Source organism: Catharus ustulatus, chromosome 1 (genome assembly GCF_009819885.2).
Source record: "Catharus ustulatus isolate bCatUst1 chromosome 1, bCatUst1.pri.v2, whole genome shotgun sequence".
NCBI classification, from domain to species: domain Eukaryota; kingdom Metazoa; phylum Chordata; class Aves; order Passeriformes; family Turdidae; genus Catharus; species Catharus ustulatus.
The window spans coordinates 29,779,625-29,798,777 of NC_046221.1; the positions used below are offsets into that span (position 1 = coordinate 29,779,625).

General features: G+C 38.7%; 1 protein-coding gene across 8 annotated transcripts in view; it reads right to left on the reverse strand.

The window, feature by feature from the left end:
* The window catches only part of DGKB (diacylglycerol kinase beta), a 412,441-nt gene that overhangs the window by 325,552 nt on the left and 67,736 nt on the right, over positions 1 to 19,153 (reverse strand). For 4 of the 8 annotated variants that reach the window (XM_033067507.1, XM_033067491.1, XM_033067499.1 and 1 more), the window contains exon 1: positions 17,663 to 17,764. The exons of 3 other annotated variants lie outside the window; for them this stretch is intronic. The gene's annotated coding sequence lies outside the window, so the exon portion shown is untranslated. Of the gene's footprint in view, positions 1 to 17,662; positions 17,765 to 18,302; positions 18,392 to 19,153 lie in introns of those variants that run through there. One more of the 8 variants, XM_033067455.1, reaches the window with a different exon arrangement.

Here is a 19,153-nt window from a genome sequence, read left to right on the forward strand (position 1 = left end):
TTAGCTGTTTAGATTGCACAAGCAGAAATCCCAGAGTTTAAATGAACTGGGTAAGTGAAATTTTGCTGCCTGGGGAATCTACTGCTTTTGTGACCCAAACCACAGTGTCTGCACTCTGACCTCCAGTGCCTATATACACTTTGTTTTTCTGCTCATTCTTTCCAACCCGGCTAGACCAACGGAACAGACAAAAAATGTCAAGTAATAACAACAACACAATTAGTAGTTATGTGCTTGTATTATAAAAGCAGAAACCGCAGTAAGATTTACTCACTGGAGTGGAGGAATGACATCCAGGGGGACTTTGAAAGGCATATTGAGGTGGGTCCATGCAAATCACACCAATAAGACCAAGTACCAGGTGCCAAACCTAGGTCAGGGCAGTTCCAAGCACAAATACAGGCTGGGCAGAGAATGGACTGAGAGCAGCCATGGGGAGAAAGAGTTGGGGTTTTCACAGAGCAGCACAACATGAGCCAATAAGGTGTACCTGCAGCTCAGAAAGCCAACTGCATCCAAAGCAGTGTGGCCAGCAGTGCAAGGGAGGGGATTCTGTCCCTCTGCTCTGCCCTGGTGAGACCCCAGCTGCAGTGCTGGACCTTCTTTTGAAGCCCCAAATATGGACATGGACCTACTGGAGTGAGTCCAGAGAAGGGAGACAAAGATGATCAGAGGGCTGGAATCCCTCTCCTATGAAGACAGGGAAAGTTGAGGCTGTTGGGTGAAGAAGGCTCCAGGGAAACCATGCAGCAGCACTCTGGTAACTAAAGGGGTCCTAGAAGAAAAACTACTTTTTACAAGTGCAGGTAGCAATAGGGCAAGGGGAACTGTAAACTGACAGAGGGTGGGTTTAGGTTAGATACTAGGAAGGAATTTCTTACAATGTGAGTGGTGAAGTACTGGAACATGTTTCCCAGACAGGTAATGGATGCCTCATTCCCAGGAACATTCAGGGCCACGTTGGATGGGGCTTTGAGCAATTTGGTCTGGTGGAAGGTGTCCTTAACAATGGTTGGGGGGCTAGGGGTTGGGAGTTTGAAACTATATGGCCTATAAGGTCCTTTCCAACCCAAACCATTGTATGACTCTACTACTGTATCACAGACAGGAGAATAGTATCAGAATCACTTTTAAGTACAAGGATTAGAAAATTTAAAAAAAAAAATTTAAAAAAAAGAGAAATATTCCAGTTTACAGCAAGGAAGGGAGGAACTGAAATTCTTAAAAATTAACACAGAGCTAGTGATGAATTTTAACAAGTGACTAGATCTCAACTGGCATTACTTATTGCATTTCAAAGTCATTAGACACACTGAAGCATTTGTTCTTAAATAATATGCTTGTTATCACACTGAAAGCATGTGTGGAAAAGTCAGGAACTGTACTGAGATTTGTAACTGAATATATTTGAACACATAAACTGTGCTAGTTTATGTAAGTCAATAAAACACTTGTGCTTCCTAACAGGTTTATTTTTGCCTATCATATCAAGTTGGAATAGATAAATTTAAGTCTAAATGCTTAAAAAATGTATTTAGTAATTTAAATAGAGCTGTAGATTATAAAAAATTATCATGGACATTTCATTAACCAAGCCTCAGACTTTAATTAAAATTCCTTGTCTCTCATGTACAGTTAAGTTTAGTTAATACACCATTAATTAACACATGGAGTAGTTCAAAGGAAGTAGATACTTTTGTTGAAACCTTGTCATTTACATATTTAACTACACATACACAACAAGAACACCATTCCAGAAATCCAGAGCTCTTTTTAGATTATTTTAGGTTTATGCTGTGGTTTGCTTCAGGGTCCTGGCTTTGCAGTCACCCATGCTGGGGACCTAGTTAGAAAACGTCACAGCTCCCACCCAACTCCAGCAGCTCCACCCCTCTTCCTTAGCACAAGCCAAGTTCTATCCAAAATGGTGCTGGGAGGTGCCCAGGGCTGAGCCTACACCCCAAGGACCAGAAACGCTCCTAATGTATCTACTTGTTTGACCCAGTAAATGCACCCTAAAACAAAAAGGAAGATGGCGATTCTGAAACCAAAATCCAGATCCCTTTGTTTTGAATCTCAACTGATGCGTCGCCTTTTCCTGTGAGGAAAGAACAGGTATGTACCGGAAGAAGAGTAAACAGAAATTATGAAAAAGCTGATGCTGCTTGGAATACAAAACTGCAAAATGCCAAATTCTCTGCTTTTGGAAGCAAAGGAGTAGTCAGTGCATTTAGCCTTTTTCAGATTTTGGCCCTCTTAGATACAAAAAACCAAAAGATTATTCAAGAGATTATTATAGATGTCTAATGTTTGCTTACAGTTTCCAGCTCTCAAGGTTCCCAGGCACTAACTGCAACACTAGATTTAGCTTACATGTCTTAAATTGGCACAACTAAAATAAGAAAGTTATTTCTTTGGCATCTTAAAAGAATTAAAAACATTGATTTAGTATACTTTAAAAATTCACTGTAAAATACACTGTTGTAAATGTATGTACACCATATGTTTATGTTTCCTGTTCTCACTTTTATTCAAGATATGTTTATCGAACATGACTGTTATCCTGTCACTGTTAGTATTGTAGAAACCTACCTATGATACAGCTGAAATTATGGACATAAATATTTCTATATAGATACATCAGAATATTCTGATGAAAATAAGTAATATTTCATGTTCTTCTGCATATTTCATCCCTATTTTAATTATTCACAAAATTTATCTAGCCTTTTTAATAGCAAGTATTAAAAATAAAAGCAGATCTCCTACAAAAGTGTTGCTTAATTAATTACTAAGTCCAAGTTAGCACAGATAGTAGACAAGATAAATACTTTCACTGATTATTTGTGAACCAGGAAGATTACTCTATAGTATTTCTATTTTGTTATCTATGCAGTATTCCTTTGCTTTATGGTCTTAAAATCTATACATATGAAATCAAATGTTTCAGTAAACAGTATTAACAAAAAATGTATATTCTTTTTCTACCAAAAAGTCAATCACAGAATCACTAGGTTGGAAGAGATCTTCAAGATTATTGAATCCAAGGGGAGAAAGATCAAATATGTCTTCTTGATAGTCATAATTTCAGACAATACTGTATTTATTGATGTTTAAAATGTTGGTTGTACTAAGTATTCCTGAATAGTCAGAGCAGTTACCATACTAGCATTTTCAAAATACTCCAAAAGCCCCAAAATTACTGAAAATAGATGACTTGCTTGCTTGGCAGAGTTGGCAAAGTTATGCATACTTTTCAGATCTATCAAATGTTGCAAAAAGACGTCTTTTCTTTTATGGGACATCACGATTGCTCCATTTGTGGTAAATTTGCCCCGAGACAAAGAATTTTCCAAAGAAAATTGCATTACAATGGCCCACATCATGCCATCTGTTTTAAAAACTCTCCAGTGATTTCTATGGAGGATAGCCTTAAAAAATAAATGGAACAACATGTCCCAAAGTACTTTCTTTACCTAGCTTAAATACTTTCCATGAAAAATATTCTGAAAAATTTAGAAAGCTGTAACATTACCAATAAGTTATGCCCTTTATATTCATCTATTCCCAAATGGGTGAGAAGAGTTGATGGACTGACTGTTACTATGGGAAGGAGCTCCATGGCTGCACAGCAGGTAATGATCCCCACGATGCAGGGGCTGCATGGGGAGTCCCAGCTTTCCCAGCTTTTCCTGCTGGCTCCCTTCCCTTCCACTCACATGCCCATCAGTAACACCCTGTGCTGCTGGGGCAGCAGCAGAACAGCCAACAGCATCATTCATGTCAGAAAAAAGTAAGCAGCCATGGAGCCACAGTCCTGGAGAGGCCAGAAGGCCATGAGCAAAGAGTTTGGGATCTGACAGTCTAATATCACCCTCCCATTTAACCTTGCCATCTTGGTCCTTACAGAAGATACACTGCAAACAGCGCAGATGACACAGGCACAAAAAGGCCCATGGACAGGGGGAGGGAGTGGAACAATTCTTTTTAGCCTGTGTCAACACTCTGAATAAACTTCATCATGCCAAATACCTTAAACGCACTTCACCTGCTCTGCAGAACACCAAGAAGGGAAAAAATATTGTCACATGTTATTATTGTTGACTCTCTTTTAAGACTATTTCACTGACAAAGAGTGCAACTATAAATTTTAATGTTTCAAAAACACCATGACCTTCCTTCTTTGGCTACTTTTGAAAATGAGATCTCTGTAAAACACCAAAGAATGCATAAAGTTCAGATTTCTGATTATATAAACAAATACTTTATATAAAGAAGCATACTATCCTTATTTACACTGCACCAGAGTTGTTACTTTATAACAGATACATAGAGGAACATGGCCAGAAATTCTCTGGTGAAGTCATCTGAAATCCCTTTCAAAAGAACAATAACCTTCTGCATCAGTACAGCTTCATATTATCTCACATCTGATTTACAAATAGAACAAAAGTCCCTATGAACTTCATTAAATGGTTGTTATCTAATAATTCCAATCTTTTCATAGCACAACCAATGTTCTTAGATTACTAGTATTTGTTAGTCAAATTTTATAGATATAAATAGTAATTCTAAAACACCCAAGATGTATATTGAATCTAACTCCCACCCTCTGCACAGCACACATAAATGTCACTGGCTTTGCAGTATCACTTCACATGGGTGATCTGGACTTGGGACTAGTCTGGTTTGAGTTTGTTTGAACATGAATGATGTAAGGCAGCATTTCTTTTTCATATTTAGAATAGCTTTAGTCATGCAGAAGATATGCCTGTCAAAATAGGTCTAAACTGGAATAGCAGCAATAAAATAAAAAAAAAGATATGCAAAATATAATAAAAAAATTCTATCAACTTGATATGAAATCATAGTAATTGCAACATCAACATGAAGACACATCCTTCTTTCCCTTGTCAAGGAACCTTTTAGGCCCTTGAAACCTTCAGACATGAGAGCCTCCAATTTATCCTAGATTCCAGTGTGCTCCTTTCTTCTGAGCACCACTTTACGTCTCTCTAACTGGATGTTGCTCACTCACCCCAACAGTGAGTTTGTTCCTCTTGGGCTCTGGAATTCACTAGGGGTTTAATCTATGCCCTCAAAGATTCCTTGCTCTACCCATTCCAAAGCCAAAGCACATTGCCTCGCACACAGACTGTGAGCAGTCCTGGCTCCTCTCACCCTTCAGGACAAATGTGACCACCTGGAATTTTCCACCTCCCATTCTCACATCCTTGTGATTCAAGAGGACTCATCAGCAGATGTAGTGCTCCTTCTCTGCCTGAGCAAGGTGTGATCATCAGCTTTCCACTCTGGTCAACAGGTTTCTGAAAAACCCAATGGCATTTCCAGAACATCTCTCAAACACACTGGGTTTTAACCTATCAAGAATAATGGTTCTGAACACTTCCCTCACACATACAAACACAAAAGGGGAGAGGGGAAATGACAGATTATATTCGATTGTGCCTGATTGTTCCCACCAATTTTTACTTCTGCTTTGCTCTGGCAATCAAGCTGTTATTTTCTCTCACAACCATCCTTAGCAGTAGCACTTTGGGTGTCTAAAGAAACAATCCTCAGAGTGCAATGTATACAAATAGTATAGTCCATTCCTTCATTTGAAAAGCAAAGACTCATTCAACTCCAAGCACCTCTGCCTAGCAGTTGCTCACTTTTACACACTGCTAAATTTTATCCACAGCACTCAGTAAGTAGGAACGCAGAATGACTCTTCACATATTACTAACTGCTGTAATCATCCCAAGTAGAAAAGTAAATATTTTGATAAGGAAATACAGCCAATCCACACTGAAATAAAAGGTAAATCAAGTGTGGCTGTGCATAAGACAATCTGGGCAGTGACTGCTCAATGGCAAAAGGATACCAGCAAACTCACTATCTCCTACATCAGGTTTGTACTAACCAAAGTAGATGTAGAAATTCAAAAAAGATACAATTAAGTCAAACACATGAAAGCATCTTCAAGTTTTACTGGAATTCCATTTCAGCAGAGTGGGGCAGGGTGGGGGGGAAGTTCTCACCTACTGCGCAAGGCAATTATTATTGAGGAAAAAAATATTGTAATGTTTCCTCTTTTTCCCCTTCACTTCCTAGACATACCGGTTTCCCCCAGTCCTGGGACACAAGCACATTCACAGCCAAATACACCAAACTCATCAAAACCAAACAAGAATGACAGAAACAAAACAAACAAAAAACTACGCAGGCATAAAAGAAAACCCAAAAACCAATAAAAACCAAAAAAAAACACCCCAAAAAACCAGAAACCAGCACCACCAGAAAACCTGCAAAATAGCTGACCTGAGGAGCAGAAGTTCAGTTTGTTTCTGCTGTAGTTGACTCCACCATAGTCACCACTAGCAGTGCCTCATCACTGTTTGAGTGAGCCCCAAGCAGGCCCCACTTCCACAGCTCCTAATCCCCCAAGTGCATTATCAACATCCAGTGGGGAAAAAAAAGCAGGAATAGCTCAAGAACATGGAAATGGAGGAAGCAGCAGAAGAGATGTAAAAACCAGGGCTGCAGAGGCAGTCAGAGGATGTAAGATGGAATATAAGACAGACACAGTTATAAACTTTTTTCAGCTGCTCATTTGGTGGTCTGTTTGAGGAAATGTACCAAGTATTTCTTACAAAATATTATAAAAAAGAATGGACAGTAAGGGAAATAACTCTGAGCTGATCTGATGCATTTCACTGACTCTATGATTCTATGGTATAGGAAAAGGCTTACACATAGAGATTAACATTTTTAATTTACAAACCTAGTTTATGTATGACTGAATATGTATTTTCATGTGTTGTGAGAAATTCTGTTACTAAATAATTCTCTAGATTATATTGGTATGTTTTCATATTTGTAAGACTCTTTCCATCATAGCATCTATACAACAGAAAAAAACCTATCATATAATGCACAGCTAATTAGCAATGTAGAGCAGTATACAGAAACAACAGTGGTCTAGGACAGAGGGCTGTATCTGAGACCGATGACTGAAATTTTAATTCTCTAAGAATTAATGCATATATTTTACGTATTTCTAGAAAACAGAATTTTAAGCAGTTTCATTACAGCAAGATCAAGACAAATTGAAAAATAATTTTAAAGTTCAAGCTTCAGAGGCAGGAATTCATCACGGTCTAATCTAACTCCCTCAAATTATGAGCAGGTTAGAAGCTCTCTGCATATGCTTTCCATGCTTGCAATGATACAAATACAGCTTGGAGAAAATACACAGAAAATAAACTCACAACACCGGAAGTCACACTTCAGTAGTAAGAATTATGATGCACTGATTTTAACTATAAATAATTTTTTCATCAAATCTTTGAAGTTTAAGAAACATTGCTCATATCTCAGGACATTTAGAAGAAGTAAACCTTAAAAGGAGTAGGAACAGGAGTCTGACAGCAGCAGCCTTCCTCATTTATCAATGCCTTGCTTTATCATATTCACCCTCTTAAGTTCAGATCCACAGACTAATACAATCGTTTGATAGCATTCAGTATTCATTAATTTTACTAGCCCAGAACCTTTTCAATAGTTTTTACTACAGACATATCTTTCTGAGCTAAAATTGCTTAGATTTCATTGTAATGTAAATTCTTTTACTATATACCTAACAAGGGGCACAGGTCTACCTCATTAGTTCAGACAATATTTCTCTTCCATTTATATAACAAGTCACAGAACTGTAACTTTTAATAAAAGCATTTAAAAAAATTATGCAATTCCAAACTACATACTTTATAAGCATTATTATTTACAAGCATTAGAAATAATGATGAGTAGCTCATACAGAATAATTTATGGGAAATATATTGCTTTCAATTAAGGGTGATCATTAAATTTACAGAAGTACAATCCTTGGAAACAGCCTCCCAGTGTGAATAGTCACACTCAAAAATTAAGATGTAATGTTGTTTACACCTTCTTCAATATTTAAAATACAAGACCTCAAAATTTTTGACAGTAACAGCTTTGCTTAAATATCTTCAGAGATGAGCACAGAAGGCAGACAGATGCAGTATTAGATTTTATTCTAAACTAAAATTATCTAAGTATTTAGTCCTCTCTTCTTGTAACATTATTGTTTTAATGACTTACTCTTGTATTATAAATGTTAGGTTATGTTTTAGACTCCATAGGGACATCCTGTGGCTTCTGGTAAGGGTGTGCAAAATTGAGGCTCAGTAACCCCAACCTGCACGAGCCATCTAATGATATGCTTCCTGAGGCTGTAAATGACTAGACACAATGGTCCATGTGATCAACTCTAACTCCATGTTCCCACTGCTACATGAAAAGAGCATGGTGATGTTGATTTTTTTTTTTTAATAATAGAAATATTGCAATATAATGCCAAATATTTAGTAGTAATGCATACACACATAGCCCCAGTTACAGAGCTGGCTTCTGTTGGGCATGTGATCACAATAAAAATATGACCTGGACTTCATTCAGATCTAATGTGACCCCAGCCAGGGTTAGTCACTTGGGTAGGAACTGTTTCTCTAACTAATACTTCAAAGTGCGATTCCTGTAAGTAACTAAACTGACAGACAGTTTCTGACAGCTATGAAGTTAATCATGTTCACAACTGCAATGAATATTTGCTGTCATATCTAGCATATAGTCAATAGAAATTTATACAGAAGGTATGCATACTTATATAAACACTCCCATGTTCTAAATTTAAAAAGTCGAAATATTTATGGACTAGGGAGCAGAATTTCTTGGATTAGGCTAAGATTAGAAGATTGGGAAACAGATAAAAGAAAAAAAAAAGTAAACATTTCAAAAATATTTTTAAAATATTTTTGGTTTTAATAATTCTTTAAATGACTACATCTATGTAAGAGGTGTGATGAATTATATTGTTGCACAGGGTATCTTTAAAAAAATTTAAGCTCACTATGTATTATTCACAAAGAAAAACAACATTTTTCCAATGGATTAATAAGTCACTATTCTAGTTGTTATTATATCCATACTAATGAAATATTTAAAACAGACACCAAAATGTTTTTAAGTATAGATAGGTACAGGAGACATTTCAGAGAGTTGAAACTGAATTTAGGTATGACATAGGAACTAAATCCTCTAATAGTCTGATTTTCCTTTTTCTTGCTTGCTAATGTTATCCTCCACTTTCCACTGGAATAGATTTATATATCTCAGCATTGATAAATCTAAAGTAATGTACATTAAAAAAAATCATAGCAATACCCTTAAAGTGACAACCAGTGAGCTCATCACTGATGAGTTACCACTCAGAAATACCAAAAAAAATTGGAATTATAATCAGAAAAGATCAGCTCAGTGCTTGACAGCATTCAAAAAATACAAGTATTCAGGAAAAAAAAATCAGAATCACACAATTTATTTCATTGTATAGATCTCTGGTATACTTGCATTCTGAATAACATGCAGAGCTTTTTTGGATTTGGGTATTGATTACAGCAGAACTGCAAAAAGAGGATAAAAAAGACGAAACATAAAAAATAAGAGTACATTAGAATTCTTCCATCTTCAAAATTAAACAGGCCTATCTCAGATATCCATAAAGTAATAAATATGTACAGACTGTTAGAACCTGAAGGAACACTCTGGACATCCTCTGCCTATTCTTCTATTCTTTTCTTGACAAAATATCATACTAGTCCAGACAGTCTTTCATCCAGTAAAGCTATCCTTATGCATTTCAAAGTATTTAATAACATTATGAGGCTTTTAAAGTATAAACCCAGAAAGATTATGCTGCCATGAACGTTCTTTCCTTCCCTCCTCTTCTTCCATTCTATTACGCTATCTTAAAACAAGAAATATTCAGTGAAGTATGTGTTAAATCTGAAGAATCAATGACAATATTGTTGAAGACGAGGTAAGTCTCAGTATTATCTTCTCTTCTTCAACACCCACAGGTTGAAAATCATTACCATGGCTGTTCTGCCTTCAAGTGCTTCATTTTTTAACAGTTTGAAATCTCCAAACTTTGTGTTTTGCACAAGGAACATTCCTTTAAACAGCCACACCATTTCCTGCATATGCCTAAAACATTTAAATGGCTGTAGAAGACACTGGTTCAAAGTATATGAGACATTTAGGTTACATAAAGAAAGTAGACATACAGGTTCAATGTACCTTTGCACATTGTCCAGATGTCCCTCAAACACAGAACTGGATGAAATAAATTTTTATATTAACTTCCAATAATGTGACTCATATTCATTTGTTATTATGAAGCATAGTTACCAACATACATGTTGACATGAAAACACAAGGCTCAGAAACAAGATCTCATATTGGGTTACGTGCATCAAGCTCCCTGGAGAGGAGCAGCATTTTATTCCTTCATGGGTTAATCATTTACTCTCAGCTTAAAAGAGATGGCACCTGCTCTGTCAAATACATATTTGCATTTCCAAAGAATGAGAGCAGCAAACAAGACAAGGGGAGGAGTAATGAAACTTTTCCCGAATAAATTAAAGAACTCTACATGGGGAAGGGATGAAGCATTTGAATCTGAATGAAAACTGCAGAATATGACAAGAAATATGTACAAGAATTGGAAAACCTTTCCTGCTTGTGATGCTCTCCATTGAAAACCAGCCAAGAGCGTAAATAATGCAAGACAAACTGGAGCTTGACCGAACAGCAAATCCAAGAAGTTGTAACTTGTCAGGATACACAGATTTTGATCTGATTTTAGTACAAATAAACAAAGCAAGAATGTCTCATTCTACAATTGATGTCATTAAAAGTCCACGTTCCACAGCAGTTTATTTTGGATTTTGAAAATAATGCTTTTATTTCATTTTACTTTAAAATGGTAGATGAATTATGGATGAATTACAGAAGCTTTCAAGGTTTCTAGATTATGAAAGTATTACTCCACCCCCACAGGAGTTGTTATCCTTTTAGTTAGGGTCCTGGACTAATCATGCAGAACTCACTGTCTCAATATATCATAATATTAGGACACTGAAAGGGTCATCTCTTCCTTCAGAAGGACAGCATTTTGAGTCACTAACGTAAGATCCAAAATGAAAAAGCTTCATGAAGTGACCACAGTTATCAGGCATGTGCCGTGAATTAAGGTCAAAGGGAATATGGACTAAACCTTGAAGGAGTGCTTTTAAAAGTATAAGATTCTTCTGTAGCCCATATATTCTTATTTGTTTCCTTTAAGGCTACCTGCTTGTTAAATTACACCAAAATATGACCTTATCTATTCCCATTAGCTGGAAAACTGTATTTGTAAGTTTCTACAAATTCTTCTGTCATTGACACATGACCTATCCTGACTTCATCAGCTCATCAGACCTAAATAAGGACACACAAAAATTCTTAAAAGAGACTTGAATAACTTCTTGTTCACTAAATAGGCAACTAGATATAAGTACTGGATCTTCATCAATACTCTTTTTCTCAACACCAACAGAGATATGTAAAAATCACCACCCTGGTGTACTGTGCAATACAGGGTAGAAAAATATTTTGAACACTCATAGAAGTCGGTTTTGTAGTTTCTGGGTGAATATTTATAGGAAACAGTCTGAGACAGAACATAAAGCTTTTCTATGAGTAACTATTTTGAAATTACAAAGGAAAGCATTTAATAACTGAACATAGTATTTTACAATGTGAGGAAAAAAAACAACCACTTGGCATTTTAAATTTTAAGAGCAAGTAAAAGAACATTCTTATCAGAGTACTATACTGTTTTTAACAACATCTACTATTCAAAGTTGGGGGTTTTTCCCAGGATTCCTCCAGTCATTCTAATTTTATGAAATAAGTTGTGTCAACAGCACTAAGCCTAGCAAAGGGCAGTGAAAATTTTTATATCTCTGCTATACAAGATCATATTTTTTAGAAGGTTTGAATTCTTTGACACAGAAGTTGTCAGGCTGTTTAAACACAAACATCTTCATTGATTCTTTTAAAGTAAAAACACACAAAATGCCCACTGTACTTCCTGAGCAGAAGTAGCTGCAGTACTAAATTTACAACAGCATAGGAACATAAACCTTATCACAGATGCAGTAGTTTTTCAATGTGTATGACATGTAGAACAAAGTAAACCTAAATGCCTAAGGCTTCAGAGTTTCAAAGTAAATCCAGAATTTTTAGAAAAGCCTCTAATTTTATTTTTCATTAAAAAGCATTGCTGGAATATTTTACATCAATAACAAATTAAGACAGACTTTTTGGTAAAAACATACCATAGTCATGTTTGTGGGACACAAAGAAAAACAGAAATGCTCCAGACTACTTGTTTATTTAGATATGTTTAAAAATAGGTCCTTTGATATTTAACTTCTGGTACATGGTCCATTCTAATGAACTACTGTTTTAAGGTTATTTTACTTCGTGTTTCTATTCAGGAATGCATGGAGAAGACTTGATACTTTCTTAGGAGTTCAATTCTTCCTTACCTTCCTAGCTGAGAAAATATCCAAGGCTATAATTTATCTCACACAAAGACAGATGTCTTAAAATTAGATTTTAAACTGTGAACAAGTCACACCAGCCAGGCACCCTTTATAATGAATTGAGAGACCTGGATACATCCAGAATGTGCTTCAACTGACCTATAAAGGATGCTCATCTTAAAATTAAAATTTCCCCCAGCAGGCGCTTTTGACTTTCCATTAGTAATAATAGGGGAGACAGAAGGTATCCAGATGGTATTCAGATATTGAACAGAAGACAGAATGGACTCATTAATGTATACTTTTAACATTTTTAAAACTTAATTTTAAATTATGACCATGTTGTCAAAATCTATAGGAAAAGAAAAAGAAAACATATTGAGTAAAATATTCTAGAGGTGTACAAAAGCAGCAGTCTGGTTACAGAAAGGAGATTAAATGAAGTTTTACATATCTAAACCTAAACCTTTTCACAGAATTCTTTCAAATTTTAGAAAAAGGTTTTCACTGAAGACTAAAAAGAAAAAAAGAATTGAAAAAGAAAAAAAAGTAACCATTATATTTCCTTTTGCTTGTTTAATTCATTCCTGCTTATAATAATGTATATTTCAGTTTTCATCTACTACAGTATCAAACTTTTGGCTATAAATGTTATTTTTTTTTCTTTATTCTCTTTTTTCCTTCTTCCCTTCTTAAAACCTATTTCTGGCATAATATTGCCTCACACTCACTTGATTAATTCATAAATTCATGCAGGAAACAGAGAAAATCCACAGCTGAGGCAAAAACTGCAGCAGACCCTTGAGTTTTGAGCCACAGTGGTTCATATTCTTATGTCTAGGCCATAATCTCTATAGCCTAGATACAGAAGAAAACACTACTTTTCCTTTCAGGAGACAAGACAGCAAAATTTGCTGATTTCACACCACCTGAGATTTTCTCCTAGGCTGATACAGCTGCCTTACTATTTGCCATTCCTCTATTTCACTTAAATTTAGCTTATCAGTTCTCTAAGACCACAAACATACAAATATGTCACTGCATGGAAAAGCCACATATACTTCAAGAGCATTCAGGATTGATCTCAGGTAATTTCCCAACTCGAATCAGTGTATAAATCAGAAGTGTCCACCTGGGAAAAAATGTAGACTGAAGAGAACACATCTGACTCATTGCTTTTACTTTACACAATACACTTTAAAAGACAAATGAGAAAAGAAAGACATTTCTATCAGCTGTGTGAGTTTTCCCAATTCCCTGACTAAACTAACAATACATTGGAATGCTTCTATATAATATCCACAAGGCAACCCAAAAGGCAAGTAAAGCACCATGTCACAGCAGAAGGCTCACAGACTTGGATGCACCAACATAAACTTTCATGAAAATTTTCATCACATCTCTGTTGAGATTGTTACTACTGCAAGGACTAGAAAGGGAGCTTCTTATTACAACTACTGAGCACCAGACATCTCATTTAATGTCTAATTAAAAAAAAAAAACCAACATAATTTCAAACCAAGTAATTAAAATGTGGCTGAAAATCAATCTAAAGACAACTAAATATTTCTGCCACCAAAAAAAAGTCACTCCTAAAATCCTTACCAGAGAAGAAAGAAGTATCTAGAAGTCACTTTAGTCATGATATACTATGGTAAACAACAAACATCTAAAAATAAAGAGCTAACCAGTCCCCAGAATTGGAAGTCTAATTAGTAACATTGAACTGACAAACATGTCTACAACTCTGCTTGTCTTTATTTATTTTTTAAAAAATCGTTTAGGGCAAAACAATAGTGTCAGAGTTGTACACTTACATTCCAAATTTGCATTAAGGGGTAGGACAAGAAGTAATTAAACAGCCTCCAAATACTTACATTTGTTAAGCTTTTAAACTTGTGGCAAACTAACTACATCCCTTCAGGGCTAAACTGCTGCAAACATTATTCAGAGAAGTCCTTTATTTTCTTCAGAAACAATTAAAAAAGAAAATGTGCTCTACATTGCATAAAGCTGTTTTACAGGGTGTTTGGGGACAGTTACTCATCTCAATTCCAACTCAATAAATAAATATTTACTTCTCAACTTCCTAAATTAGCCTAAGTACTTTACCTGCATCAGATCATTTCTATCCATAGCAAGAGCATTGTTAGTGTAGTGAAAACTAGGTCAAGTTGACAAAATCAAGATATCAGTTTCAAAGCCCAAATATTCAACTTTGTTGCACTCTTACAGGCAAGGTATTAAAAACAACTACAAACATCAAACTTTTCTCAGTGAGACCCAGTATGTCACTTCTTCAGCTTTCCAGTACTGTCAATTTGCTGGTTTAGCTATAAAAGTACTCCCCAAATTATTAATAAATACTGTTAAGAAAAACTAAAATTATCGACAAGTAATTGCCTTAAGTCTTCTATTACTGTTTCTAATTGCTTCATAAGTGCCACAGGAAACAATAAACTGACTGAAGAAACTCACAAGAGAAGGTCAAGAGATCCTTTACATGGAGTTCTTGTCACAAAATGATCGTTTTTAACCTTTTATACCAGCTTCTATTGATTAAACTGGCTGTGAAATGCTACAATTCCTTCAGAGCACTACTTGGAACCTAATCTACGCAAGTGTAAAAAAATTGGGAATTACATCCAGAGCAAGGTTTAGTCCACATTCTTGGTATTTTTTTCAATTCAGACAGTAATGCAAAGCTCAATTGGGAATTCCTGAAGCAGGCTGCAAACTTTACTTGGTAACAACAAGCTGTAGGGAGCTTTCAGGAGCTTTTCATCCTTCACCTTCACAGCACTGCACAGTATTGATGTCTCCCAGATTTGACTGGAAGAATTTTATCATAATTTAAAAATAAACAAGAATGTCTTTCACAAGTACCTTCTCCCTTCCACAGGTAGAAGTCTAGCTGAAATTCTCTTGATCCAGCACACCAAACTACAAAACAAGACCACTGCAACCCACTCCCTTATAATTGTCACCACTCCTCCATAATTCCAGATACAGATATCCACTTTTCATCGAGGCCTTAAAAAGACTTGTTAAAAGAAGTTAAAGACTTGTATGCAGAAGGTTTAACTTTTCGATGACCTAATAAAGGTCATAACAATTCAAAGAGAATGAAACATCTATACCCAAGGAGCCTTGGACAATGCTCTTAGTCACGAATTTCATTTTAGGTGGTCCTGTGAAGAGCAGGGAGTTGGACTCAACGATCTTTATGGATCACTTAAAACTTGAGATATGCCATGATTCTATGCTATATGCTGTTAGTTTTTATTACATTAAATATAAAGCATTACTTCAAACTGTTATCCTTCGTTCTATATGTGTCATTCACAAGAAGTCAGGGTTGCTGACACGCACACACATAACAAAAGAAGCCCAGTCCAGCTATCCAGCCAGCTGACTGAAGTTTTCCAGTATTAACCTATTACTGCCTTTACTCCCTAATGTGCTATTTACACTCTGCTTTATCAAAATGCTGCTCTAACAGGTTTCCTACAACTCTTATCATTTTCTTCATTCCTGTACCAGTGATCTCATTCCATAAGCAAGAGGCACCTAGACCCCTCTTATAGCAATACCTGAATGACAGTTCCAGAGCAGAAACAGTGCAGAACCTCCTTATACATAAAAACGATTTAAAACAATTAACTTTATTATTTTCATACCACATGAATTCTTCAAAAATACCTGTTCATTCATGTATTGCTATTGAATACTGTTCAAGACACCTACAGTTGTCTAGAAAAGAAGATTTCAACTGGTAACCAATTCATATATACTTCTTCGTTAAAAAATATAAGAAGAGTTTTCCTAAAGCTGCCTAGGAACAGCAAGTTCAGATGTTTGCAGGCCCCTAAATTAGATTAACACAATTGAACCCAAATATTTCAAATCCACAGCGTAAAACATACGACTCCACAAACATTTCAGACTGTTGAGTAATTTTTCCAAGCCTTCCCTGCCATAATAAACAACAAAGTCCTTTTACCTTGAGAAATTAACAAGAGACAAGAAATTAACAAGAGACAAGAAATTAACAAGAGAGAAGAGAAGCCCCTGGAGCAAAATGCTGCTGTGTGATGCCCCATGTTTCTGGATGCTTGTTTTCCTTCTACACCAGATAGACATTTCAGGGTCTGAGCAATACTGGATTACCACTTTGGGGAGAAACAAGGGACTTATTTCCTGTCATGTTATCCATAAAGCATAGCACAAGTCCAGTCATTTGGGAATGCATATTAGGTTCTTGGTGTGGATTTTTTTTTCCAGACGCATAATGACTTTCTAAATATGTGCATCATACCATGCAAGTGCAAAGAAAAACTATTATCTTGCTACATTAGGTCATTTAACCTAAATGGGAGTAGGAAATGTCGAGTAGCTCTTAAAAACTTAAAAGACTGCATCTCCTGATATACTTATTGGTTTTCCCCATCCTGTTGCATCGCCTTTTTTTATTTTATGGTAGGGGTTAGTAAGTCTTCTTTTTTTCTTTCCCTAAACTTACATCAACCAGGTAAAACTGCTTTTGAAAATTAAAAAAGTTCTACCTAAATTTGTAGAAAAACAGTCAAACAACAAAGAACTGAAGACCCTACAATCTGCTTGTTTAGCTATGGAAAAATAATACTTACAATACAGTAATCTGATGAGAAAACCTTTAATCCATCTCCAAAAAGAGGACACTCACGATGAAAAATGTAATTACATTCACTTCTGACAAATAAAACTGTTCTTAAAAAACAATCAGAACAACACTGGGCCACAAAACAAACAAACATAAACAAACAAACAAAGCCTCCAAAACACAAGAATGAGCTTGTAACATCAACATGGAAAGTTTAAGGAGACAAGCCTTTAAAGCCCAAGTTTGCAGCTGCATCTTTTGTTTCCTGCCCTCGCTGAGCATCTCCACTGGATGCCTCAGCACTTCACCGTTTTGAACCCGGCTCTCAGGGGCAGCATCAGGACACCGACTGAGCTTGAGCAAAGTGATCCAGGTCGACGAGGCAAATTGGCAGTAACTAGAAATCTAAGCGACGCGTCGTGACAAACCCAGCACAGCACGGCTAGCCACAACTTTCAGCTCAGACCCTCCACTACGCCCAGACACCGAGCCGTGCATCACGCCCCCCCCAGTTCCGCGGCTCCCACCGCTCCGGCCGCCCAGCGACTCGCGAACTTACTGCAGTGCGATGCGGGCGGACGGAACGCTCGGCCCTGGGATGGAGAGAGCCCGGCGCGCTGGGCAGCCGCGGGACCGGCCATGCAGCCGGGCCCCGCCAGCGACGGCGGCCACACCGCCGCCAGCCCCCCCGCCCCGCCCCGCCGCGCCGCCGGCTGCCGCAGCCCAGCGCGCCCGGCCCGGCCCCGCGGGGTCACCGCCGCCCTCGGCCCCGCTTCTCGCCGCCCTCCGCGGCACAGCGCGGAGCCGGCAGCCGCCCTCCGCTCGGGAACGGGCAGGCGTCTCCGGGCGGCGCGGTTTTAAGCGGCGGTGCGCCAGCACATCTCCCACCCCCTTCCCGGCCGGGCGGGCGGCAGGGGGGAGGGGAGAAGCGACACACACCACACACACACCGCACGCACATAGACACGCTCTCACACACGCAGAGACACCCCCTCCGCAGCCCCTCCCGCCCCCGCGCAGCTGCCGTACCTGTTGTCCAGCGCCCGCATCCCCCGGGCGCCGCCCGCCCGCTCCGCGCTGGGGCGCCGGTGCGGCAGGACCCGCGCACCGCTCCGCCAACCTCCGCTACCCCAACCTTCGCTACCCCTGCTCCACCCGCTGCCCCGCGCCGAAAGGCGCTAAGCCCGGGCAACACTTACCCAAAGTTTACAGGCTCTCCCCGCCGGTGGCGACCGCCCAGGGCTGCCGGTCGCCCTCGCTGCCGCCCGCCGCGAGGTAGCGGGGCTGTGGCAGCGGGCGCACCCGCGCAGCCGCGGGGCACGGAGGGGCCGAGCGCGGCCCGCCCCGCGCGTACCTGCCCGGCCGGGGCTGCCGAGAGGAGGCGGCGGGCGCGGAGCGGCTCCCACGCAGGTGCGCGGGCACCGCGCCGCCGAGTCCGCGGCTCAAGGAGCCGGGAGAGGCTGCGCCCTGCCCGCCACCGCACCGTCCGGTCCCCGGCAGCTGCTGTCCCCCGGCAAGGCCGGCTCGGCGCCCGGCAGCCGCTTCAGCAGCAGCCCGCCGTGCCCGGCTCGCCAGCCTCCATCCAGCCGAGGCACCTTCGCGGACCTCGCTCCGCGGAGCGCTCCCCGGGGCTCCCGCTGTCCTCCACCACCTGCTTCGGAACCTCTCCGAGGATAGCAACAGCCCTGCTAGGGCCTGCAAGAATTTGCAGATTTACTCAGAAAAAAAAGAGAGACCAGAGTAGCAATGGCATTGAAATTTATATCTTTGTGCCAGTGCCAACCATTTAGCAAGACAGAACAAGGAAGCTGATGAAACTTTCACTGACAGTTTCCCCAGTGTGTTCAATGAAATAATTCTATGCACTACCAACTTCTATCTTCACCAAGTCTTGAGTGGTCAGATATGCCTCAAAACTTCAGCTGGGAACCTGATTTTATGTTTAATTACAATGACATTAATTTCTATTTATAGTCACTTTCTTGATATATGGCACTAGAAGACTACCTTTGAAGGGTGTTTTAGGCAATGTAGATGAAATTTAGCATAT